Below are 26,190 nucleotides of genomic sequence, written 5' to 3'. Positions count from 1 at the left end.
TAGAGTATATCACAGAAATACAGAAATAACCACTTTGGTATGTCTGTAGCAAGAATTCAGTAAGGAACAACCCTCAAAAAAAAAAAAAAAAGAATTTAAGATATATTATTGTTAAGTCTTTCAACTTAAAACCAACTAACCAGCCATAAAAATTCCCGCATCATAGGGCAGGTATAGAATTCTGCAAATTATCAAGAGTCAAGAAAACCACTAAACTGTTAGGATAAGATTGGGTACCTGTGTTTTGGGAGAAGGAATATGAGTTGAGGGCAGGGGTTAGGGGGTTCACACAAGATTAAGAGAAATTGATTTATGACCCAAAGTATAGTATATGGGAACAGTCACTGAGTTCTCACTTCAGGGTAAGGGAAAATAATTTAAGACCCACAGGAGATGAAATAATGTGTCAACAAAGGCTCACAGCTGTGAAGTTCACTTCCAGAAAACAATGGAGATTTGACAACAGTTGAGGGCTAGCTAGTGCTCAACATTTATGGAGGACAAAGTAGAAAAAAAAATGAAGAAAATTCAAGTGGGAAGTTACCTTACATCCTGACATACCTTACACCTTACAAGGTATATATGCATAATTTTATAAAAGACTTTATGCTGTCAAGACATGTTACAGACTAGACTCCATCTTCATCTCCAGAGGGAAGGAAATGTAAAGTTTTATTTTCTTAATACTATCCTATGAATAGCAAAGTTATAGAAAACAATAAAAAGTTGCTTTAAAATATGATGCTGCTGATACGATAGAAAGATAGATGAGGGAACTTTATTATCTGATATAAAAAAAAAAGATTTTAAGGTGTACTACAGGGACACCTGGGTGGCTCAGTGGTTGAGCATCTGCCTTTGGCTCATCCGGGATCAAGTCCCACATTGGGTTCCCCGCATGGAGCCTGCTTCTCTCTCTGCCTGTGTCTCTGCCTCTTTCTCTCTCTCTCTCTCTCTCATGAATGAATTAATAATATCTTTAAAAAAACTTAAGGTGCGCTACAGAAAGCATAAATTTAAAGAAAGCAAAAATAACAGTAAGATTAACTGCAGGTGGTAGAACATAAAACAAATGCATCAACTATTGATGATTGCTGGCTAAACTAAAAAATGAAGTCCACATTGTGCTGCTCAAAAGACGCATTTAGACACAAACAGGCACATAGAAAAAGACATTTTAATAATTAGTTATTGTGCTAGAAAATAAGGATACAGAGAAAGCATTCAATAAAGTAATTTTCATGAAACAAATGAAATAATTTAACCAATAAAATGTGTTGCTGAGCAATGAGGACATCATGTAATGGTAGATGATATATTAAGTCTTAGCAGTTCTCAAAATTTTTGGTCTCAGGATCCCTTTGCAATCTTAAAAATTATTGGGTATTTCCATTTTTGCGTAGAGGCATACTCTGAGGATATTGCGTGTTTGGTTTCAGACCCACACCGTAAAGCCAATATCACAGCCCAAAAGTTTTTGGTTTCCCAGCGCATGTAAAAGCTATATCTCCACTACACAGTATACTATTTAGTGTGCAATAGCATTATGTCTTTAAAATGTCTGTACCTACCTTTTTTAAAATGATTTTATTTATTTATTTGACAGAGAGAGAGGGCACAAGCAAGGTGCACTACAGGCAGAGAGAGAGGGAGAAGCAGACTCCTCACTGAGGAGGGAGCCCAACATGGGGATCCCAGGACCCTAGGGTCATGACCCAAGCCAAAGGCAGATGCTTAACTGACTGAGACACACAGGCTCCCTAAAATGTCTACTGAAAAATACTTTATTGCTAAAAAGTGTTAACTATCCACTGAGTTTTTAGCTAGTTTTCATCTTTTTGCTGATGGAGGGTCTTACCTCAATGCTAATGGCTGCTGACAGACAGATCAGGGTGGTGGTTGCTGATGGTTGGGTGGCTATGGCAATTTCTTAAAATAAGACAATAATAAAGTTTGTCACACTGACTCCTTTTTTTCATGAACAATTTCTCTGTACTATACAATACTGTTTGATGGCATTTTACCCACAGAACTTCTTTCAAAAATTGGAATCAAGCCTCTCAAAACCTGCTGCTGCTTTATCAACTAAGCTTATGCAATATTCTAAATCTTTTGTTGTTATCTCAAAAATCTTCACAGCAGCTTCACCAGGAATAGAATACTTCTTAGGAAACCACTTTCTTTTCTCACCCATAATAATCAGCTTCTCATCCATTAAGTATTCTCATGAGATTGAACCAGTCGCCCACATCTTCAGGCTTCACTGCTAATTCTAGTTCTCTTTCTATTTCCACCACATCTGCTGTTACTTCCTCCACTAAAGTTTTGAATCCCTCAAAGTCATCCATGAAGGATAGAATCATCTTCTTCCAAATTCCTGTTAATGTTGATATTTGAACCTCTTTCCGTGAATTATGAATGTTCTTTTTTTTAATATATATTTTATTTATTTACTTTAGAGAGGGAGGGAGAGAGGACAACCAGGGGGAGCAGCAGAGGGAGAGGGGGAAGCAGGAGGCCCCATTGCAGGGCTGATCCCAGGACTCCAGGATCATGACCTGAGCCAAAGGCAGATGCTTAACCAACTGAGCTATCCAGGCATCTGAAATATATTTCTTAAATAATAACACTTGAAAGTCAAAATAACTCCTTGATCCGATCCATGGGCTGCAGAATGGATATGTTGTATTAGCAGGCATGAAAACAACATTAATCTCCTTATATGTCTCTGTAAGAGCCCCTTAGGTGACCAGGTGCATTGCCAATGGACAGTAATATTTTGAAAACAATTTGTTTTCCTGAGCAGTAGTTTTCAACAGTGGACTTAAAATGTTCTGTAAATGGATGTGCTGTCACCCAGGCTTTGTTGTTCCACCGATAGATCACAGGCAGGGTAGATTTAGCATAATTCTTAAGGATCCTAGGATTTTCGGAATGGTACATGAGCATGGGTTTCAATTTAAAGTCACCAGCTGCATTAGCCTTTAACAAGAGAGTTAGCTTGTACTTTGAAGCTTTGAAACCAGGCATTGACTTTTCCTCTTTAGCTATGAAAGTCCTAGATGGCCTCTTCTTCCAATCGAAAGCTGCTTTGTCTACATAGAAAATCTGTTGTTTAGGATAGTCACCTTCATTAATTATTCTCTCTAGGCCTTCTGGATAACTGGCTGCTTCACCTTGCAGTTTTAGGTTATGAAGATGGCTTCTTTCCTTAAACTTTATGGACCAACCTCTGGTCCTTTTGCAGCTTCCTCACCTCTTAGCCTTCACAGAATTGAAGAGAGTTAGGATCAGGCTTTGGCTTAAGGGAAGGTTATGACTGAACTTCTATTCAGATGACTCAAACTTTCTTCACATCAGTAATAAGGCCATTTTGCTTTCTTATCATTCACTAAAGCAGCATTGCTAATTTCCTTCAAGAACTTTTCTCTTGAATCCACAACTGGGCCAACTGGCACAAGAGTACTAGCTTTAAGCCTATCTTGGCTTTCAACATGCCTTCTTCATTAAGGTTAATCATTTCTGGCTTTTGATTTAAAAGTGAGAGATGTGTGCCTCTTTCTTTCACTTGAACACTTGGAGGTCATTGTAGGGTAACTAGTTGGCCTAATTTCAATATTGTTGTGTCTTAGGCAATAGGGAGGCCATCACAGAGGGAGAGAGATGAGGGAACAGCCGGGCGGTAAGGAGTTGGAACACTATTTTTTGATTAAGGTTGCCATATTTACATGAACACAGTTTGTGGAGCCCCAAAACAATTACGATAGTAATATTAAAGATCACTGATCACATACCATGACAAATATAATAATGAAAAAGTCTGAAATATTATGAGAATGATCAAAGTGTAACACAGAGACACAAAGTGAGCAACGTTGCTGATAGACTTGCTTGATGCAGGATTGCCATACACCTTTAATTTATAAAAAACACAATATGTGCAAAACACAATAAAGCAAAAAGCAATAAAATGAGGTATACCTATATGTGGGTTTTACTATTGATACTGATGTATTAGAAATTGAAACTGAGGGGGCACCTGGCTGGCTTAACCGGTAGAGCATGCAACTCTTGATCATCAAGCCCCACGTTGGGTGTAGAGACTACTTAAAAAAATTTTTTAATAAGTGGATATTCCTTTAAAAGAAATTAATACTGAGAATTTTTTTTAAAAAGTAAGCTCTGTGCCTAACATGGGGCTTGAATTCATGACCCTGAGATCAAGTGTTCCATGCTCTGCTGATTGAGTCAGCCAAGCACGCAAGACTGAGATTTTTTTTTTAAAACTCAAGAAAATATAACTATACATGTATTATGTTTTGTATTATCACACATCCTGTAGCTTCTAGAAAAGTCATGAAGGAATGAAAAAGAAAAAAGGGCAAATAATGTCTTCATCTGATTATGAAAATAATGGACCTTTCAAACCCCCAGGAGGGTCTCGGGGTTGCCATGGTGCCTCACTTTGACCATATTACGTAATAAACATTGATCCACGGCATGTCCATATCTTCAGGCCTGGTTCTCTCATTAGCTTGTAAGCTCGGGGAGGATATGGACTGGGTCTTTTTATCTTTGTCTCTCTCCTTCTCCCCCAAGCCCTGCTCCAAAATAGGCATTCACCGAACTTTGCTGGTTAGTGTTTCTGAGGTGCTACAGCAATGAGAAGATTACTCTTCCTGCAGCCTGATTTAATCCAGGGAAATCACTGGGATTCAGTATTCTGGTTAGAACCTATCAGCTCCGCTGCCTACTCTCTTCTAGTGGTTCTCAACGAAGTTAAAAAGAGAGAGAGAGAGAGAGAGACAGATAGACAAAAGGAAATATGACTGTTTCACCCAGCATTTGTTTTGAGTCATATTTTCACTAATCAAGTAAAGTTCCTTTCACTGCCATGGCAACGAAGCTACTCCTTCATGCTGGCTCTCCTTTGTAATGCATCAAGCACAAAAATTTTAGAGCAGACTTTTTCATGAAATACCTAAACACAACCTGGCAGTTTTTAAAAACTCAAAGTGGGTCCTTCTCAGCTGGGGGTACCTATCCCAGCCCAGACAGGAGTTCTGATTTGATCATTCTCACCTGAATAAATGGGTCAAGAAATAACAAGGTGGGAAGAGCAGGATATTGATGGGAAAGAGACCTTGAGATATGGGCCAGATATGGTAGGACTAATTGTGGGTGGAGAGACTGTGAGGAGGGGCAGCCAAAGAGGAATTTCCAGGGATTTGGCATAAATGTGGATCATGAAAGGTGCACCTGTCATATCTGAGGCAGCAACAGCTGTGGGGCTTTTGAGGACTGTTTAGTAGCTTTGTGAAACGATCTCCTTTTTTGAAAGCTAATCCTACCAGGGGAAGAATAGGAAGACCTCAGAATAAAAGGTAGGTGAACCCTTTCATTTTGGAGATTCTCCTTTCCCTGGGAAAACACTGCCAAAATGCTGAAACAGGAGAGGATCTTAGCATATTAGAATGCATACATAAAATGCTCCTTTCCTCTTCACCTTTCCCACTCCCGCCCAAATCCAGTTTCTCAGGTCTTATCTTTTAGGAACTCAGTCTGTACCATGGCTGCCAAAATCTCCTCCTAGCGATGGACACAACCATCACTTCATATAATTTTATCTAATATAGCACAGGTTCCTCCTCACTCCTTCCTTTCCTTTTCCTTCTCCAGCATAACTAATGAGGTGTGGAGGAGAGTTTCTTTGTCAACCCTTCTTTTTTTTTTTTAATTTTTTATTTATTTATTTATGATAGTCACACACACACACACACACAGAGAGAGAGAGAGAGAGAGAGAGAGAGAGAGAGAGAGAGACAGAGACACAGGCAGAGGGAGAAGCAGGCTCCATGCACCCGGAGCCCGACGTGGGATTCGATCCCGGGTCTCCAGGATCGGGCCCTGGGCCAAAGGCAGGCGCCACCGCTGCACCACCCAGGGATCCCTCTTTGTCAACCCTTCTGCACGACCCCACTCCCAATGGACAGATTTTTGTCATCTTTTCTAACTAACGGAATCTCAAGACCAGAGAAAATTAACTAGAAATGAGATACACTGCCTTATGTGTGCTGTCCTGTCTTCATCTGTCACATAGAGTTTGTGGCTGGGAGACTGTGGAGGCAGGCTACCTGGAATCCATTTGTGTGGGAGAGCCAAGAACTTCTTGGGAAAGAACAGATACATGATGAGGCCCAGAACATGGTCTGCTCCCTGCCTCTCAGTGGGAGTGGGGTAGAGATAATTCTAAACATGCTGTAGTTGCAGTTTTTCAGGTTTTTCCTTTGGTCTAACTTCTATGGAATGCATCTGAGCATGGAGGAGAGATAGGGCCCACCTACAGTAAGTGAAAAAGTTACTCCCTGGCAACTTTGGTAGAACACGGGTAGCATGAGGAACAATGGAAGAGGCCCACACAGGTGAGAAGGCCGACTCTAGCAAGGCAACCACATGGCTCACACAGCTTTGGCCCATCTCATGTTTTTTTCTTGGTCATTCAGAGTCCAGCTTTCAGGAAGCACATCAAAGTGGCATGGAAGCTTCAGCCAAGAGGGTTTCCTTAGGAAACCCATGCTTCAGCTTTAGAGAGGAGCCACTCCCGTTTGGTGGGAAGTAAGTTTGCCAGATTAGCAGATAGAAATACAAGACACCCAGTTAAATTTGAAGTGCAGAATAAGTTCTTTTTAGGCTATATAATCAACAAATATATATAAACTGATGGGGAACAGGGCTAGCTGAGGACAAAGGACAGCTAATATCCCACAAACGACCCCTACCCAGGATGGGATATGTGTGACATTCCTCAGGAAGCTTCCAGTTGTGTTAATGTTAATGCCTAGCTAGAGGGAAAGCAATCTTTAACTTGGCAATGGCAAGTCCTCCAGTATCTTGTAGGTCCTCCTTACCATATGAAAATCCTTTTGGAATCTCCCTTTTCCTTACCTCCCTCAACTCTGCACGTATATAATCAGCCACTCCTCACAAGCCTGGGGCAGCAGCTTTTCTTGCCCATGGGTCCTGTACCGTACTTTAATAAAAACCACCATTTTGCATCAAAGACATCTCAAGAATTCTTTCTTGATCATCGGCTCTGGACCACACCTATATTCCAAAACTTCATAAACCATGGATATATATAAGTAGCAAATACATTTTGGGGCTATGTATAATCTCAACTATTGTGTTGGGAGGAAAATTTTTCCTATGCCCTTTACGATTCCCCTAGCTAGTCTAAGAATCAAATTGACATAAGACAGATTAACAGGAGAAAGTCAAAACAAAAGTTTAATAACATGTATGCCTCCTGTAGGGATGGGAGAGACTTAGGAAAACTCCCTGAATAGGCTGAAGCTACCCCTGAAATACTATCTCTAGCTAAAGACAAAAGATGTTGTGGGTGGGGAGTCAGCAATGGGAAGTTACGAGGAAGAGCACAGTACTCAAGGGTAAGGTGGTTATGCACATTTAAGTCAATGCTTTCTCCATTGATAACGGTTTCTAGAGAATTAGTCACCCCCTCCTTCCTAGCACAGGGAGAGACCCCCTTACAAATGGAGAATTTTTCCTATACGTGTAAATGTCTCTTACAAAAAGGTAACTCATACTTGGTTTTCAGAGATTTTCTTGTGCCCACAGTTTATTTAAAATAACCAACTTAGAATAATCAGGCTGACACGTTTTGTTTCGGCGACAGGCAGACAGACGACAGGCAGACGTAAAAGAATAATCAGTGTGCCAAAAAGAGTGGTAAAATTTCCTTCCTTATAATGGAATGGGATATACTGATACTAAAACACTATTCATTGTTTATCTGAAATTCAGGTTTTATGTATTCATAGAGATTTATGTATTCATAGAGAGAGAGACAGAGACAGAGACACAGGCAGAGAGAGAAGCAGGCTCCATACAGGGGGCCAGACGCAGGACTTGATCCCGGGTCTCCAGGATCACACCCTGAGCTGCAGGCGGCGCTAAACTGCTATGCCACCAGGGCTGCCTGGCATCCTGTGTTTTATCTGGAAGTCCCAGAAGTGGCACAGAGCTCTGGGAACACTGGGAAATTGAGCCTTAGGTGTGGACAAAACATTCTTGACTATGGCTATTGATAGCAGAAGTCAGACTGCTTCATTCACCTTCACACAATGAAACCCAGCAGCCTGGCCGCTGGCAGCCCCCCAAAAGGGCCCTAAGTAGGAAGGAGGAAAGGGGACATACATGCCACATGGTAGCAGAGGGGAGATTTCACTTGCTAATATTTACTTAGTACTTACTCTGGGTCAGGTCCTATGAGTGAAAAGCAAATAAAATGCTCCAGAAGAAGACAGACAGGGCAGTAAATGAAATGAATAAAGAGCTACTATAGCCTATTATGATAGAAGTCTGTGGTGAGTGTGCTCCTGAGTAGCTCAGTTGGATAAGTATCTACCTTCAGCTCAGATCATGATCCCAGGGTCCTGGGATGGAGCCTGCTTCTCCCCCTCCTCCCTGCTTGTGCTATCTTGGTCACTATCTCTCAATAAATAAATAAATAGATAGATAGATAGATAGATAGATAGATAGATAGATAGATAAATAAATAAATAAAATCTTTTTAAAAATAAAGAAAATCCTAAAAAAGTGAAATCTATGATGGAGGCTGTGGAAGGTGGGATAGAATTTCCTCTGCTCTTCAAAGTCCTTCTGGCTGGACTAGTCATCAAATCGAGGTGAGACAGATTATTGGGAGAAAATCAGGTTTAGTTTTGTACACATGGGGAATCCACACAGACATGATATTCCAGAGACAGTGAGGCAACATGAGGCTTACAGGAGCTAAGAAGAGGGGTGGGGGTCTGAAGATACAAAGGAGGTGGAGGGGAGGTGGAGCATTCGCAGGAGGGTTAAAGGAGATGGTTTGGAAAACAAAGATTGCCCTGTTATACAGATAAGTTTCTTAGGTAAAGAAGAATCTCCTCTATAGCTCTCTTTCTGGTACAAGCAAGCAGTTGAGGGGTAGATAGAGAGCTTTTCCTGAATCTGCTGAGTTTTGACTGCTTTTAACTCAAATTAATGTTCATGCCAAAGTGGCCTATCTTGGGGCAGTCTGCAGGTCCTTCCTCTGAAACTTCCCTGACATTTCACACGTTAAAAGTTGAGCTGATAGTGTCTCAGCTCACTGAACCAGTCCTGACAATAGGTCAGTGTAGCTAAACTCATTTCAGGAGGCGGTCATCCAGTTGTGTCCTCAAAGTTAGGCCAATGGTTCAAGCAATTAGGTATTAAATTAGAGGCATTTCTATGGAAACAAAAGAAAACCAATGGTTAATGATTGAATCAAGTTATAAACCAGTTTCTGAGTTCTGAGGGTAGTTAGTAGAAAAGATTTCTAGATGTCAAGCTTGAAGTGCCTTCAGATACTGTGAGAGCAGCCAGGAACAGATTTTCCTGGTTTGTAGTTTGAATGTCTTTGGTGAGATTTTTGCCCATAGAGTGGCAGGCATGAAGCTGGCCTATATGTGTGCTGCGGTGGTGATTTCTCTGAAGTCTACATCAAGTTGTTCATACTCAGTTTGCAGGGCTTCAGGAAAAACAGCATTTAGTTCTCAAATGAATCCAACTCAGGAAGTAGGAGAAAAATCAAAAACATTAGTTTGGAGGGTTATAGTCAGGCATTAGAGGATACTAGAAGACATCAGGATCTAGTCCAGTTTATAATGAACAGTATTAGAATCTAATATTTACTACTCAGGTCTCTTGTTGAAAGCTATTTTCTCTCTATAGTCACCCCCATTTCTACCAAAGATAGCTGAATAATTTGCTTGCAAAATAAGTCTAGTTTCAAAAACAAGCAAGCTAGCAAACAAAAAATCCTTGGCCTGATAATTTATATAAAAGTAGCAAGAATAGCAGTTGGCCATTATAGGCTTTTTAAAAACCTGTTTTGGGGCACCTGGCTGGCTCAGTCAGAAGACTGTGCAACCCTTGATCTTGGACTCATGGGTTCAAGTCACAGGTGAGGTGTAAAGATTACTTAGTCGGAGAAGGACAAACATTATATGTTCTCAATCATTTGGGGAATATAAATAATAGTGAAAGGGAAAATAAGGGAAGGGAGAAGAAATGTGTGGGAAATATCAGAAAGGGAGACAGAACGTAAAGACTGCTAACTCTGGGAAACGAACTAGGGGTGGTAGAAGGGGAGGAGGGCGGGGGGTGGGAGTGAATGGGTGACGGGCACTGGGTGTTATTCTGTATGTTAGTAAATTGAACACCAATAAAAAAAAATAAATAAAAAAAAAAAGTAAATAAAACTTAAAAAAAAAAAAACCTGTTTTGTTGAAAGTTTTCATAAGATGTATCTAGATTGAATCCTTAACAGTCTTTTGAGGCTAGAGGCCAAGTCAAATACTTGCCATCAGAATTTGCCTGAAATACCTGTGACTTTGGGTTAATTTTTCTCTTCTTGAAGTCCTCAGAATATTCTGAAGCTTCTGTACCTATCACAAAGTGACTTTACTCAGTACATAGGCTGCTGGGAAGTCTGAAAGCAAGGTACCAGGCTGATATTTCCAAGAGACTTTACCGGGTCTATAAAGTCAGCCTTAGTTCCTTAAAGTTGTCTGGTCACACCTGAGTCTATGTATATCTCCCTAAAATATGACATTCTAGTCCAAGTCTTGGTAATATAACCAATATTTGTAATTATATCTTGTTATAAAGAGAACAGTTTCTTATCAAACTTCCGCAAATAAATATATTGCCATAAAACATAATACTCACTGAGACATTTAAATTTTGGAGGGACGCAGTTGGGAGGAAAAGATAAATGTTTCAACCAATTATACAAAAGTATAATTTAAAAAAACAAAACAAAACAAAACACACAAAAGTATAATTTATCACATTGCTATAGGTCAGTCAGCTTAAGGAAAAAGTTTCCTGAAATTTAGAAAACCAAAATATTTAAAAATGTCAGCAATGTTTTAAACCAAAAGTTATAAAAATGACAATTATCAGGCAGCTGGGTGGCTCAGTGGTTTAGTGCTGCCTTCAGCTCAGGTCGTGATCCTGGGGTCCCGGGATCGAGTCCCACATCAGGCTCCCTGCATGGAGCCTGCTTCTCCCTCTGTCTGTGTCTCTGCCTCTCTCTGTCACTCATGAATAAATAAATAAAATCCTTTAAAAAAATGACAATTATCCTCTTCATTCAGTCCCAAGGTATTAATTAATTCTTTGAATCTCGTTTTTCTGCTAGTTTTGGAAATTCTTACCTAGTTCAATTTTATGCTCTTAGAAACCTGCCCTGTACTCAGAGATTTGCTATGAATCTCACTTAAAATGAAACACATTTGCAACAGCATTGAAGTAAACCAGTAACTATAAATGACAAGACCTACAAATGACCATAGTTAAAAATCTGATTAGACTTCATTACAATGCAATCGACAAATAAATTTGGTTATTTCTGTGACATACAGCACTCCAAGATAATAACATACTAGCACATCGGATTTCTAGGAGTTTCATACAATTTTTAGAAGCTTAGTTTAATAATATATCTACATAAATATAACCCAAGAGGATTTAGTATTACTTATTTGACAATGTTTCCCCTGTAATTTAACATGCCAAATAAGCCTCCTTAATTTAATTTCTCTCAAAATCTTTGGAATGTTCCAGGAGTGCTCTGGAACACTCCAGGTAGATTGTGGTCAAAAGATTTCATTTTAGAACTTCATTTTGGGATCATAAATTATTATGAAACAATAGTTTACTATATATTCAACCAAATTGACAATAAAAGATTTTAAAGGCAAATACAGAAGGTTAGCCTTTTAAATATTAAGACTCAGTTTTCTTAAGTAATCAGACTTGATAAATAAAGGAAATTATTTTGGCAAAATACACAGTGCTTGTTTTCCGGGAGGATAATTTTAAAGGTAAAGAAAAACTTTTGTGTATAACTTCTTATTAAGAGCAGACCAATAGTTCAAGAAAACTTTGTCCTTTTATCAAAGAGAAAGACAAAATTTTAATTTTGCCTCAGTGTATTTTTAATATTACTCATTTACTTGCTGAAATTGTCTCTAATCTTAGCCAATACTAACCACACATAAAATTCCTTTCCAGATTCTTTTTCTGTAAATCTTCTGCAACATGGTTACATTCGGATTTTGTTCTAAGTTTTCCCTCTTTAAATAACCAGCCTCACTTTAGGACAAAATTCCTTTCTTTTCCCTCAACAAAAATGTGTTCCCATTCCTCATGCTTCCTTTTTTTTTTTTTTTTTTTATCCCCAGACACACATCTTACTTTCCTTGCATACAAAGTTATTTCCTTTATTATTTTCAGTAGCCTTAATTATATTTATTAAAAAATTTCTCTTAGAAACCTTAATTTCTAATGAAAACTAAATAGTAAGCAATTTGTGAGCTATTATACCACTATTCTTTAGGTTGGCAAATTTATGAATACATTTTATAATTTCTAGAAACGTGTGCTTTTTCATAGTACAATCTTTCATTAAAGCACAAATCATGTTTACTAGCAGACTTGAATTTATCTTTAGTTTCTCTGTAATAAGACAAAAATAGTTAAACAAATGTTCAGTATTTAATGTTTTATTCTTTTATCTGATTTGGAAATGATCTAGATGTTTAAAAAATTTAACAATGTGTCATTTAACTTAGCAAAAATTTATGAAGTTTCAGGTTATGGAAGATTTTGGAAGCTATTTAAAAGTTTACCTACAAACCTTTTAATCTTATTTACATCTGTTTAATTTTCTTGTTCTTAACAATTGTGTTTAGATTACCCACAAAACATCATGAGGCATTAGACAAAGTCCATGATTATTTGAAGATTGTTTTTTCTTTTAAGAAATTTTGCAACAGAAATATCCCATGAACTCATTTGACTTTCAGTAAAGATAGGTAGAATGAAAGTTTTACATTTAATGCTGATAACTCTAAAGATAAATCCATTTTCATTAAACTAGCAACTTCAAATCAGCTCTATAATACTGAATATTTTCCCAGATCATGTGAACTGGAAAAGCATTTGAGTTAGTTTCCCTTTCTGAGTTTTAGAATGTCCAAGTTTTACAAATGCTTGCCTTCAACCAACTAAAAGAGCTTTTTGGCCAATTAATTTTAGCAATACCACCTGGAGGTAGAGAAACTATCTCATGTTTACAACATATATGGACACACACTGAGATAGAAACAAAATCTTAGAGCTTTTGTTTTCACTAATATTTGTGGAGAGGACAGAAAAACCCCATTTTTAAATACCTCCCTCTATTTCTTTTTTCCTGATGAAAAACCCTCTTAAGTTTGTATTTCAGGGGGCACCTGGGTGGCTCAGCCGAAGCACCTGCGTTGGGCTCAGGTCATTGTGATCTCAGGGTCCTGGGATGGAGCCCCTGAGTAGGGCTCCCTGCTCAGCAGCTGAGTCTGCTTCTCCCCCTTCCTCTCCCTCTGTGATCTCTCTGGCTCTCACTCTCTCTCAAATAAATACATAAAATCTTAAAAAAAAAAAAAAAAGTATAGCTTTAGGTCCTAGAGAAGATGGTACAAAATTTGCCTCACAAGGACACAGAGTAAGTATCCAAGTTCTCTCCAAGGTAGAGACTGGGAGCATATCTCCCTATTATTAGAGGTGTTGGAGTCTGGGCATTAGAACCATTTTAGCAGTTTTTGTTTTAAGAAGCCCCCCCCCCTTTTTTCCTTCCGTCTCCAGTACAGGTGGGCTGTATTTGCTTTTCAAAGACATGATAATATTTAAAATTTCAAGGGACAGAGAAAGAATGCAAAATGTTTTTTCCCCTTGAATTTCAGGGTAATTGCTATGAACAATTCACCTTTTTTTTTTTTTTAATACAAGGGAATTTTGTTTGATATTCTGTTTATATCTACAAACATTTTGAAAGGAATATGTGAGGTTTGGGGATTAGTAAAGATGGGTGGGCTTTGACTTCTATTTTTAGCGTTGCATTTCTGTTTTTTTTTTTTTTTTTTTTTTTTTTTTTTGAGCTTTGTAAGACAAAGACAGTTGTTGCTAATTCCCCCAAAGAACTGGATTAGAGCCTGAATATCAAGGGACTGGCCTCCTTTTTAAACTAAATTTGCTTCTTTATATCAGGGGGATTTTTAAGTAAAATGGGAATCAAAGACTTATGCCTTTGTAAAATCTATATAAAGCACTTCAACATAAGCGTTTTTCCTGGGTACACAATTTAACCTTGGCTTCTATTAGTCCCCGAATATTAGCCTTTTGAGATCATTTGTAGGAAGGCCTAGGAGAAATTTTGGTCCTGTTTCCTCTGTGAAAGGGAGGTTATGAATAGTCATCAACCAATTCCTCTCTAAATTTGGTAGGATTTTTCCGGGGGGGATAAAAAAAAGGCTTTACAATTTAAAAAGATCTGCTGCTACCCAGAGGAAAGAATTCTTCTGCAGTGGGGGATCTAGGGTACACCTGGAAAGGCCATGGCACAAGAATGCCTAAAGCCGGCAGATCCTGATTATAGAACCCCGGGAGGTAGGATCAAAGCCAGCCTCACTGCCAAACTTGGGTGTTTTTATTAAATTCATTTCCTGGCATTCAGCATTTACACCTGAATACTGAATATAGCATTTACAACCTGCATACTTTGAACCTAGAGAATAGGCTGTACATCTCATAGGGAAAGGGAAGTTAAAAACAGGTAGATCTTAGGAAATTTTGCACTGAATGTGGACATTTATTTTTGTCTTAAGTCTAATTTGTTCTTTTGTCAAAGGAATCCCTAAGGCTAGCTGTTATACTAATAAGACAACTGAGAACTCTCTGTAAAGAAAATTTTTCTTTTAAATATAGCCAATTTAAAGGATTCGTCATCTGGCCATTGAGAAGCAGGATCTACTAAGAGCGACGCAAACCAATAAGCCTTTGAATAGCTTCACCAAAGACACAAGAGACATTCAAAGAGTGCATAGATGGGACACCTGGGTGGCTCAGTGGTTGAGCATCAGCCTAGATCTGGGATCTAGTCCCGCATTGGGATCCTTGTGGGAAGCCTGCTTCTCCCTTTACCTATTTCTCTGCCTCTCTCTCTGTGTCTCTCATAAATAAATAAGTAAAATCTTAAAAAAAAAAGAGGGCTTAGATGATGCCACCCCCATGATCCAAAAGTTTATTCCCAGGATTAGTTTAAGAAAGAAAAGGTCTTCCCTGGACAGGCAGTAAGGATAGTGTACTGAAAATGGCATCTCTGGTCTCCCACGAAATCATAATGATGTAGTTCTAAAAGGCAGGTGAGGTTTGGTGGGGTGAGGTCCAGAGCTGACAACCATGAAAGATTTCTTAAGATGTCTTTAGTGCAAAAAGGTGGCTTTATTAAAGAGCTGCTGTGCCAGGGTTGTAAGGGGTAGCTGATTATATACTTGGGAGTTGGGAGAGGTAAAGAAAAGGGAGATTTTCAAAAGAAATTTCATATGCTAAATGAAGACGATTTACAAGATGCTGGAGGCCTCGCCATTGTCAAGGTAAGGTTGTTTCCCTTCTAGCAAGGCATTAACATTAAGACAGTTGGGAGTTTCCTAGAGGAATGTCATACATATCCGACCTAGGAGTGTGTGCGTGTATGTGTGTGTGTGTGGGGGGGGGGGGGGGTTGCAGGGTGTCAGCTTGTGCTTCGTCCTCAACTAGCCTTCTGTTCCCTCACCAATAAGACACCTCCAGTCATAGACGGCTCATCTGTGACACCAGGAAAGTGCTATTGGAATGGGACTTTCTAGCACTCATAAGCAATGAAGGTTGAGAGGACAAAGGTTCCTATGGGCTAGAACCTCTCATAACAAACACCAATGAAAGGTGGCAAGGCACAGGATGAAAGGTGGGGCGGGGAGGGGGAGAGGGAGTCAAGTTTAGATCCCCAGTCTTTTCAACTGGTCACTGAGAAGAATATTCTCACTGGTCACAAAGCCAAGCTCTTAGCACACAGAGTAAGACAAAAGGAAAAATCTTGTATGCACCTTAATAGCTTTAGCCAAAGCCTTGGGTCTCTGGTGATGTGGAAATGGGGTTCAGAGCAAATGGTCAAGAAATAATTCTTAAGAATGTCCTCAGTGCAAAATTGTGGTTTTATTAAAGCACAGGGACAGGACCTGTGGGCAGAGAGAGCTGCGCTGAGGTCATGAGAAGTAGCCAATTATATACTTTTAAGTTAGGAGGGCGTTAGGGACAGCACAAACCTCCAAGATATTTTGGAAACAAGATTTCCAGGACCCTGAGGGGGCTATTTTCAGGAAAAGTTCATTTATCACTGTTTAGTAAAAACTCAGTCATGAGACCCTTCAGCTGTCTATCAGTGGGCCTTATGCTTGGAGGATGATTGCTAACATCTATCTTGGGGGGTAGAGGTAAAGGAAGTTTCCAAGCTTCCAGACTATAAAGGAATTTCTCTATGTTTAAAGTAGACTCAGGGTCCTGAGGGGTCGGCCTAAGACTGCCTTTTGCCTTAATGAGTGTCCACATTGAGGCAGCTGAGCTCCCAGAGGAAGGTCACTCTGCCTGTTCCAGGGACTTGTCAATGGGCTGTAAGCAGTAAGGAAATTTAACTTTTCTTTTGTCTTTGTTTCCCACATCATTCCCCCCTGAATAATTCTGACCTTTAGATCTTTAAGGTTGCTGAAGGTGGAAGGTCTTATCTTCCATAACTTCCTCCGGCCAAATAGGGGCATAGCGATGTCCCTACCTGTGGGTCAACATTGGGCAGTTGGGGGCTTTATATATAGAAGCTATGAAAGGCAGAGGCAGCTGAATTCAAGGGAGACCACACGTGTGGGTCTTCCCGAGTGGAAAGGAGCATATGTTGGCTTGAAGTTATGGCAGGAAACGAGTCTCAACATCAGGTGGAGAGAAGTGGGAGAAAACAGCAAAACCTGATTAGAATAACAAAAAGAAAAAAGAAGCCCAAATAAAAGTCTTTTGATGGTTGACAGAAATCCTCTGCCAGTGCAGGAGCTCAACCAATCATTTAAGGAACGAGAAGTATTGTTTAAAGCACCAATTTCATGTCAGTTAGAAACCCAGAAATGTTTTTGTGATCATCTGGAACGCATACGCAGCATTCTGTTTTTAAACTAGCACAAGTTCCACCTCGTGCAGCAGTTAAAACATCGACTGCCATTCTATTTTGTAAAACTGCTTTTTGCATTTGTGTTACTTCAGTATTTAGTGGGAAATGCTATTTTGAATGTCATTTAGGGCTTTGGCAGTGTACTTATTAAGAGTTTCCTGGGATGCCTGGGTGGCTTAGCGGTTGAGCATCTGTCTTCAGCGCAGGTCATGATCCCAGGGTCCTGGGATCGAGTCCCGCATCAGGCTCCCTGAGAGGAACCTGCTTCTCCCTCTGTCTATCTCTCTGCCTCCCTCTGTGTATCTCTCATGAATAAATAAATAAAATCTTAAAAAAAAAAAAAGTTTCCCTATGCCAAACGGCATCCTCCAGGCTCAAAGAGGGAACAAGGATGGATGCTACGTGGTCATACCAATGAGACACAGAATGTGTCATCATCGTTTTAAATTTGGATGGTTTGCTGGGTTGGTAATGGTTCTAATAATGTGTCTATGCATCCAGACAAAACTCAGAGTAAAGTGGTCTCTCCAGCCTGGGGGAAGTCATGGCCACACGTAGAGCCTCACAGCCATTGGGTCCTTTCAGGAGCCAACTAATAATTCTAATAATTATTAATTATAATTCTAATAATAAGCCAACTTTCTAATTCTGGGCCTCCTTGAACTGCAGTCAGGATATCAAGGGTTATTTGGTTTTAGAGGGCCGCGTTTCCAGGGGGTTGTGGATGCCAAGCCTCATGTAAAAGGTAATGAATTGTTAAGGCCCAAGCTATTTGCTGAGTTATTTGTGCAACAAAAGATGGTCCGTTGTCACTTTATAGGGACCAAGGGAGTCCAAATCTAGGGACAATTTCTCTTAGCAAAGTTTTTGTCACCTCGGTGGTCTTTTCTGTTTCTTAAGGAAAAGCCTCTATCCATCCAGTAGAAGTGTCTACATAAACCAACAAGTACTTAGTGCTCGCTTTGGCAGCACATATACTAAAACTGGAACGATACAGAGAAGATTAGCATGGCTTTGCTCAAGGATGACTTGCAAATTCGTGAAGCATTCCATATTTTTGCACTAAGGAGGGCACTTGATAAGATAAGCACTAGGTGTTAGACTATATGTTGGCAAATTGAATTTAAATAAAATATTTTTTAAATTAAAAAAAACAGTAAGTACTTATATCTTTTACAAGGTGACATTTGTGTAAAGTCTAATTGCCAGTCCTCTCCAGGATATGTCCCCTGCCTTTGGACTGGCCTTAAAAGAGGGCAGGGGCAGTTGCTCCCTCTGGGTTTGCTTGTGCACAAACAGCACATGATCGAAGGACCTGTTTAATGTTGGTGGTTAAGCTAATTCCATCAAAGATGTTGTTAACCATTTGTCCCAGGGCCTTTCTTACCCAAATGGGTAGCCTGGTGTAAACCCTGTATGACCTTCCATTGGTTATTTGTGGGTATAAAGATTTTTCTCTCATTATTAAGAAGCCAGTCCTTTGCATTTTTTGCATATCCTCCTTCCTGGGCTCTGTAGTTTCTTAGTCTGAATAGATTGGAGCTATGGACTTTATTGGGGTGAAGACTAGTATACTTAAGATTTGTTTATTTTGTGCCGCCTGCTGGCTGCACGGTCTGCCAGATTGTTGCCTTTAGATTCTAAGGTCATATCCTTTTGACGTCGTTTGAGGTGAATTACAGCTACCTCCTTAGATGGGAGTACAGCTTCAAGAAGGGTCATAATTTTCAGGTCCATATTTGATTGGGGAGTTATGGCTTGGTAATACGTCCCATTCCTTCCAAATGCTCCCTGGACCTGTAGGACTAGGAAGGTATATTTAGAGTTAGTATAGATATTAATTTTCAGGCCCTTTGCCAATTGTAAAGCACGAGTGAGCACTATTAATTCTGCTTTGTGGGCAGACATATTTGCCAGGGGGCCTTTGGCCTCAACAGTCTGAGTTAGAGTGACTGATAGTGTACCCAGCTTTTCTTAGCCCCTTTTCCGTAAAACCACTGCCATCAGTAAATCAACTGTCATCTATATTTTCAGTAGGGGAATCTTTTTTTTTTTTTTTTTTTTTTAAAGATTTTTATTTATTTATTCATGATAGTCACAGAGAGAGAGAGAGAGAGGCAGAGACACAGGCAGAGGGAGAAGCAGGCTCCATGCACCGGGGGCCCGATGTGGGATTCGATCCCGGGTCTCCAGGATCGCGCCCTGGGCCAAAGGCAGGCGCCAAACCGCTGCGCCACCAGGGATCCCAGTAGGGGAATCTTTTAAATCTGGTCTGCTAGAATAAACAAAATCAATAATCTTTGAGCAGTCATGTTCTAACATGAAAGTATGATGGTCAAGCCCAGGCATAAGGGTAGCTGGGTTTAAAGTATGACAAGTTTTAAGTATTATTTCAGGTGTATCTAAAGTATAGCTTGGTATTTAATAAGTCAGCCTTTCATCATCTATTGGTAGCTTTTGGTCTCTAAGACACTCTGGATCTGATGTGGAGTCATCACTGTCATGGACTGTCCAATAATAAGTTTGAGGGTTTTCTACCAGGAGGGCTGTTGTATGTTTGGCTAAAGCCTCTATTTGCAATTTTACATCAATAGAAGTAGTTCCTAGGACAAATATGGCTAAAGGACAAAACCACCAAGAAGCCCTCTTTGTTTGGGGTCTAGCCTTAACAATATCCTAATTATAAGAATCACTGGCAAGTGGGAGGAGACTTGTCTCAGGACATAAGAGCATCCCCAACAGCATCATCCAATCCAATCATAAGGAAAGTGGGGTCCTCCATTATCTTCACAAACCCGTAGTTAACCCCATGGAGTGGGGTAAGCTCTGACTTTTAGGGAATGATATTATCATCCCAGCCACACAGAACTGGTCAAGGTGCTAGTTGAAACATACAATTGTTGGGGAATTAATCCCATCTTCCAGCTGTTCAAATAATCATATGCCCATGGGGTCCTGTTATTATCCCCACAGAATAACAGGCATGAAGATTGTCTATACATGAAATGTTGTGGTAATTTCTCTGAAGTTTACCTCAAGTTGTCTAGCTTAGGCAAACAATAGTCAAAGACAATAGTCAAAGTCAAACAATAGTCAAATAGAACTAGAATTTAACATTCACAGAGGTGCGTTATTGAGATATTATTTTTCTTTCTCTAATCACCTTCAATTCTGGAGATAGTCAAATCAAGACTGATTCATTTAAAAACAAGTCCAATTTTAACAAATGTGGACTAATTATTTACATAAGTTCAGCAAAAATAGCAATTTGCCATATAGATCTTTTTTTTTTTTTAAGATTTTATTTATTTATTCATGAGAGAGAGAGAGAGGCAGAGACACAGGCAGAAGGAGAAGCAGGCTCCACGCAGGGAGCCTGACATGGGACTCGATCCCAGGTCCCCAGGATCACATCCTGGACTGAAGGCAGTGCTAAACCGCTGAGCCACCTGGGCTGCCCCCTATAGATCTTTCAAAATCAGTTTTGCTGGAACTTTTCATAAAGAATCTAGATTGAACTTCTAGTAGCTTCTCAAGGCCAGAAGCCAAGTCAAATAGTTGCCATCAGACATGCCTGCAATACCTGTAGATTTGGGTGAATTCCTCTTCTTGAGGTCCCCAAAGTATCCTGAGGTTCCTGCACCTGCCAGGAAGTGACATTATTTACTCACTTGGTAAGGCTGCTGGGAACTCTATAAGCAAGGTATCAGGCCAACATTTCCATGGGACTTTATGGCTCCATGTTTCATAAAGTCAACCTCAATTCCTTGAAGCTGTCTGGTCATATCTTAGTCTATGCATGTCTCTCTCAACTATGACGTTCCCGTCAAAGCCTTGGTAATAATCAATGTTTTCGATGGTGTCCTGTTACAAGGAGAACAGATTCTTATTGAATTTATGAAAATGACTATGACTGCCCTGAAAAAAAGAATACTTAGACTTTTTGAATTTCATAGGGTTCAGAGAGAGAGAAAAGTTAGATGGTTCAGTTTGTTCACAAAGGGATATTTTATTATATTTTTCTAAGTCATAGATATCTTAAGAGAAAGTTTCCTTAATCTGGGAGAACATTAGAGAACCAGCGATATTTTAAACAATAGTTACAAAAACTATAATCATATTTCTTTTTTTAAGATTTTATTTATTTATTCATGAGAGACACACAGAGAGAGGCATAGACATAGGCAGAGGGAGAAGCAGGCTCCCCCTAGGAGCCCGATGTGGGACTCCATCCCAAATGGGGGATCACACCCTGAGCCAAAGGCAGGCTCTCACCCGCTGAGCCACCCAGGCATCCCTGTAATTATATTTCTTAACTCTTTTAGTCCCATGTTAATAATCCTTATTTAGTTTGAATGTGGCTTTTTAGTTCTGGATATTCTTACCCATTTCAGTTTTAGGATCGTAAAGATACCGAATACTTGTATTTGTCCTAAATGTCCTTTTCATGAATGTCCTTGAAGATGAAGCATGTTTTTCTTTTTTTTCAAAGATTTTTTAAAATCTATTTATCCATGGGAGACACATGGAGAGAGGCAGAGACACAGGCAGAGGGAGAAGGGAAACATGTTTTATAAAAGCATCAGAACACTTCTAAGTGACCAAAACTCAGAAATGGACATGTTTATGATCTGATATGACAATTCATTATGATGCAATTGGCAAGCAAATACAGTTATTTCTACGACACAGAACACTTCAATAATCGGAATATCGAGTGATGATCTTATACCAGAATATAACATACCGAATAAACAATCCTAATTAGTCAGACTTGATTTATAGTTTAAATCTTGGAGAAGTATGGAAAACCTTAGAAAGTTTTAAAGCACATGCCTAAATAGGGTTATAGATCATCAAAGACCTGACAATGATGAGGTAAAAAACCTAGAAACTGGTTTTTTCTGAGCATAGAAAACAACTCTGTTTATATTTTCTTATCAAGAGCAGACTAACAATCCAAGAAAATGTGTCTTTTTAACAGAGAGAATGCAGAATTTCAATCTTATACCAGTGTATCTTTTTTAAGATTATATTTACTTATTTCAGAGAGAGAGTGAGGGGCAGGGGAGGGATAGGGATAAGGAGAAGGAAAAGAATCACAAGCAGACTCCATCCCAAATGTGGAACCTGACAGGGAGTTCAATCCCACTACCCTGAGATGATGACCTGAGCTGAAAACCAAGAGCTGGATGCTTAACCCACTTAGCCACTTAGGCGCTCCATCAGTGTATTTTAAAAATCTATTCATTTCAACCTTTGTCTGTCCTGACCACACTTAAAATTCCTTTCCAAGATGTCCCTTCAGAAAACCTTCTACAACTTTCCTTTGCATTCAGATTTCGTCCCAAGCAATTGGTCTCCAACCAGTCTTATTTAGGCCAAAATTACCTTCTTAAACCTTCAACAAAAATGTATTCCTAATTTCTTAGATCTTTCGCATACATAGAGTTGCTTCCTTTCTTTCTTTCTTTCTTTCTTTCTTTCTTTCTTTCTTTCTTTCTTTCTTTCTTTCTTTCTTTCTTTTCTTTCTTTCTCTTTCTTTCTTTCCTTCTTTCCTTCTTTCTTTCTTTCTTTCTTTCTTTCTTTTTCTTTCTTTTCTTTTTTTAATTTTTAATTAACATTTTTTTAAAAGAGTGGGAGTAGGGAGGGGCAGAGGGAGAAGCAGACCCCCACTGAGCAGAGACCCCCCAAGACAGGGCTCGGTCTCAGGACCCTGAGATCATGACTCAGCCCAACCGACTGAGCCACCCAGGGGCCCCTGTTGCTTCCCTTATTTCCATCAGTCCTAAAACCAAGTAGTAATAAGTTGTGAATTATTACACCAGAATTCTTCAAATGGCAAATTTATAGATACATTTAAGCACAAAGTAGTTTTTCACAGCAGATCCAAATATCCTTAGTTTCTCTGCAATAAGAAGTCAAAAGCAGATACACTGTATGTTTAGTAATCAATGCTTTAGCACTTTATCCTATTTGGAAAAGACTTAGATGTCCAATGAATTTAATCTCAATTCAACAACCAAGAAAAACTTTAAAACTTCAAGTTACCAACGATTGTGAAAGCTATCTTAACAATTACCCAAGAAAACTTTAAAACAGACAAAATTAGTTATCATTTTAAGTCATCTTTTTGCTAAGATACTGCAACATGATAACCTGAGGTAACACGAGCTTATTTGATGTTTAGTAAACTTTGGTAGAATAAAAGTTTTATATTTAATGCAGATAACGCTAAAAATGTGTCATTTTAAACCAACAAGCTTAAATTACTTTAAATACTAAATTATGTTCCACTTAAAAGTCAACCACTTTTAAGTCCACTTAAAAGTCCACTTAAAAGTCAACCTGGGTCCTGGGTCCACTTAAAAGTCAAACAATTTGTTCTCCATTGTCAATTTTTACCTGGGGCACTGGTGGGGAAATCTGAAGAGGGTGGTGTTAAGTCTGAGGGGGTGCTCTTCACTCCTTGACACGGTAGGAGGAGGAGCCAATAGTGCCAGAGGCACCGGGGATGGTATTAGGAACCAGTTATGCAGGTTGCACCCAAGGTGCTGTAGAAACAAGAGGGGGAGGTGAGGCAGAAGAGGCCAGGTGCTGCCAGAAGGCAAAGAAAGAGGGTTCCTGGATTTAAACCTCATCAACTGACAGATAAGCAGATGTCATTTTTTGTTTTTTGGTTTTTTTTTTTTTTTTCCCACCAAAGTGGAAACATGCAGTCCATATTGGACCAGAGAAGACAGGGAACTTCCCCAAAGCAAAGGGAGTTTTGGCAGCTCCTTGGGACTATTCCTTAAAGTCCCCATCCCGAGGTAGACTAATGAGACTAATGAACCACAATTGGCTCCAACTATAGCTATTTGCCCAGGAAATGAATGAAGGAGAAGCACCCACATCTATTAGGAGGAGGAACAGGAGAGAGGGTCGTGTCCCCTCCATCAAGGATGGCCTATTTCCTCCAGCAACCTGGGTTCTATCAGGAGGAGGCCTATTTAATTATCATTCAAATTATCAGGAGGGAGTTTACTGGCTGAGTTAGTGACCCAACATGTTCTGGAAGAGGCCGTTAGGTTCAGGTCCTGATTTAGAGCCATGAAGTCCTGGACCGAGGATACCTCTGTCCATTTGCCCTATTTCCTGAACAAGAGATTGATGGATCTGAATGAGGCCATGCAGTGTTACAGGAGATTGGTCCCTTCCTAAATTTTGCAATCTGAATTGCTTCTAGTGGGTTAAAAGGCATTCTGAGGCAGAGTCCTTGGGAACTGAAGAAGGGAGAAGGTCCATTATCAAGAAAATCCCCCCCGCCCCACCACTCCTGGGTGGCACTCCACGTAGGCTATGTCAGAGGTTCCTGGTATCAAAGCGACCTAAGGCGTCCCTTGAATGAAATCGCTATGATTGCTGCCTTGCCACTCACTAAAGGCCCTGTAGGAGGGATGCTAGCATCCCCCTCCTTGCCCATCACATTCTATGCTGCAAAATGGGTGCCAGTGTATGGATGAAGATACTATGCCTTGCCTTGCTGTGAAGAACCTGCTGCTTTTTAATCCATGGAAATATTAGAAAATATTAGAAAACATTTTTTCTAATATTAATATTAGAAAATATTAGAAAAGCTTTACAAGGCGAAATTACCCAAATGTGTAAGGTAAGTAGTTAGTAGAGGACATTGATGGAAAACAGTAAAGATAAGAAATCCATCACAGTCTAAGTGACATTCTAATACATGTAGACATTTACAGTCACCTTCCCTAGGAAATGGTTTCTGGTTGGGTTTTTTTTTTTAATATTTTATTTATTTACTCATAGAGACACAGAGAGAGAGAGAGAGGCAGAGACACAGGCAGAGGGAGGAGCAGGCTCCATGCAGGGAGCCCGACGTGGGACTCGACCCCGGGTCTCCAGGATCACGCCCTGAGCTGCAGGCGGCGCCAAACCACTGCACCACCGGGGCTGCCCCCTGGTTGGGTTTTAATTCAATCAGGAACGGCCGCTCTGAGTGGAGATCTTGAGGTCAGAAGTGATGAGACCAGAGATCACCAGAGATCACCAGGGGATCACATTAGACCAATGAGGAGGGAACTTCACATGAAAGTCTTAAAGATTGGCAGCCATCCTGGTGACTCAGGTGGCTGTCCTGTGCCCAAGACAGACAGCTTTGTATAAGGACAGGAAGAAAGAGAGGGCATCAAATTTCTGGTCTTGTTACCATTCCATCCATGATACTAACTTCCAGAGAAAAGACAAGCTTTCTCCTCCCCGTAGAGTACCACGGACTAGAGGGTTGCAGCATGAACAGCTGACATTGAAAGTGTTTCAATAAGACCATACTCCTTAAAAAGGCCTTGAAATGAAAGTAAAGGAAGGGAAGAGAAAGTACTCACCGAATTTGCACCAAAGCTTGGAGTTCAGATGAGAAGACTCAAGCCACGTGACCGGGCACCAAAATGATGTGGAAATGTTGGAGTTCAGAGCAAATGGTCAAGAAATAATTCTTGAATAATGTCTTAATAATGTCATAATAATGTCTTCAGTGCAAAATTGTAGTTTTATTAAAGCACAGGGACAGGACCTGTGGGCAGAGAGAGCTGCCCTGGGGTCATGAGAAGTAGCCAATTATATACTTTTAAGTTAGGAGGGCGTTAGGGACAGCACAAACCTCCAAGATATTTTGGAAACAAGATTTCTAGGACCCTGAGGGGACTATTTTCAGGAAAAGTTCATTTATCACTGTTTAGTAAAAACTCAGTCATGAGACCCTTCAGCTGTCTATCAGTGGGCCTTATGCTTGGAGGATGATTGCTAACATCTATCTTGGGGGGTAGAGGTAAAGGAAGTTTCCAAGCTTCCAGACTATAAAGGAATTTCTCTATGTTTAAAGTAGACTCAGGGTCCTGAGGGGTCGGCCTAAGACTGCCTTTTGCCTTAATGAGTGTCCACGTTGAGGCAGCTGAGCTCCCAGAGGAAGGTCACTCTGCCTGTTCCAGGGACTTGTTAATGGGCTGTAAGCAGTAAGGAAATGTAATTTTTTCTTTTACCTTTTTTTTTTTTTTTTTTTTTTACATCATTTTGGAGCCACAGTA

At 39.9% G+C, this 26,190-nt stretch overlaps 1 protein-coding gene and 1 non-coding gene across 2 annotated transcripts in view; both read left to right on the top strand.

Annotated features, from left to right (window-relative positions):
* LAMB3 (laminin subunit beta 3) overlaps window positions 1-26,190 on the top strand; it is a 126,783-nt gene that overhangs the window by 17,772 nt on the left and 82,821 nt on the right. The gene's annotated exons all lie outside the window — the stretch shown is intronic.
* LOC119872774 lies at window positions 18,058-18,163 on the top strand. Its single transcript, XR_005362791.1, has one exon. It is a non-coding gene; the product is annotated as a U6 spliceosomal RNA (small nuclear RNA).

Source organism: Canis lupus, chromosome 7 (genome assembly GCF_011100685.1).
Source record: "Canis lupus familiaris isolate Mischka breed German Shepherd chromosome 7, alternate assembly UU_Cfam_GSD_1.0, whole genome shotgun sequence".
NCBI lineage: Eukaryota > Metazoa > Chordata > Mammalia > Carnivora > Canidae > Canis > Canis lupus.
The sequence above is the reverse complement of the archived record's forward strand: the minus strand, read 5'-3'. Positions and strand labels throughout refer to the sequence as shown.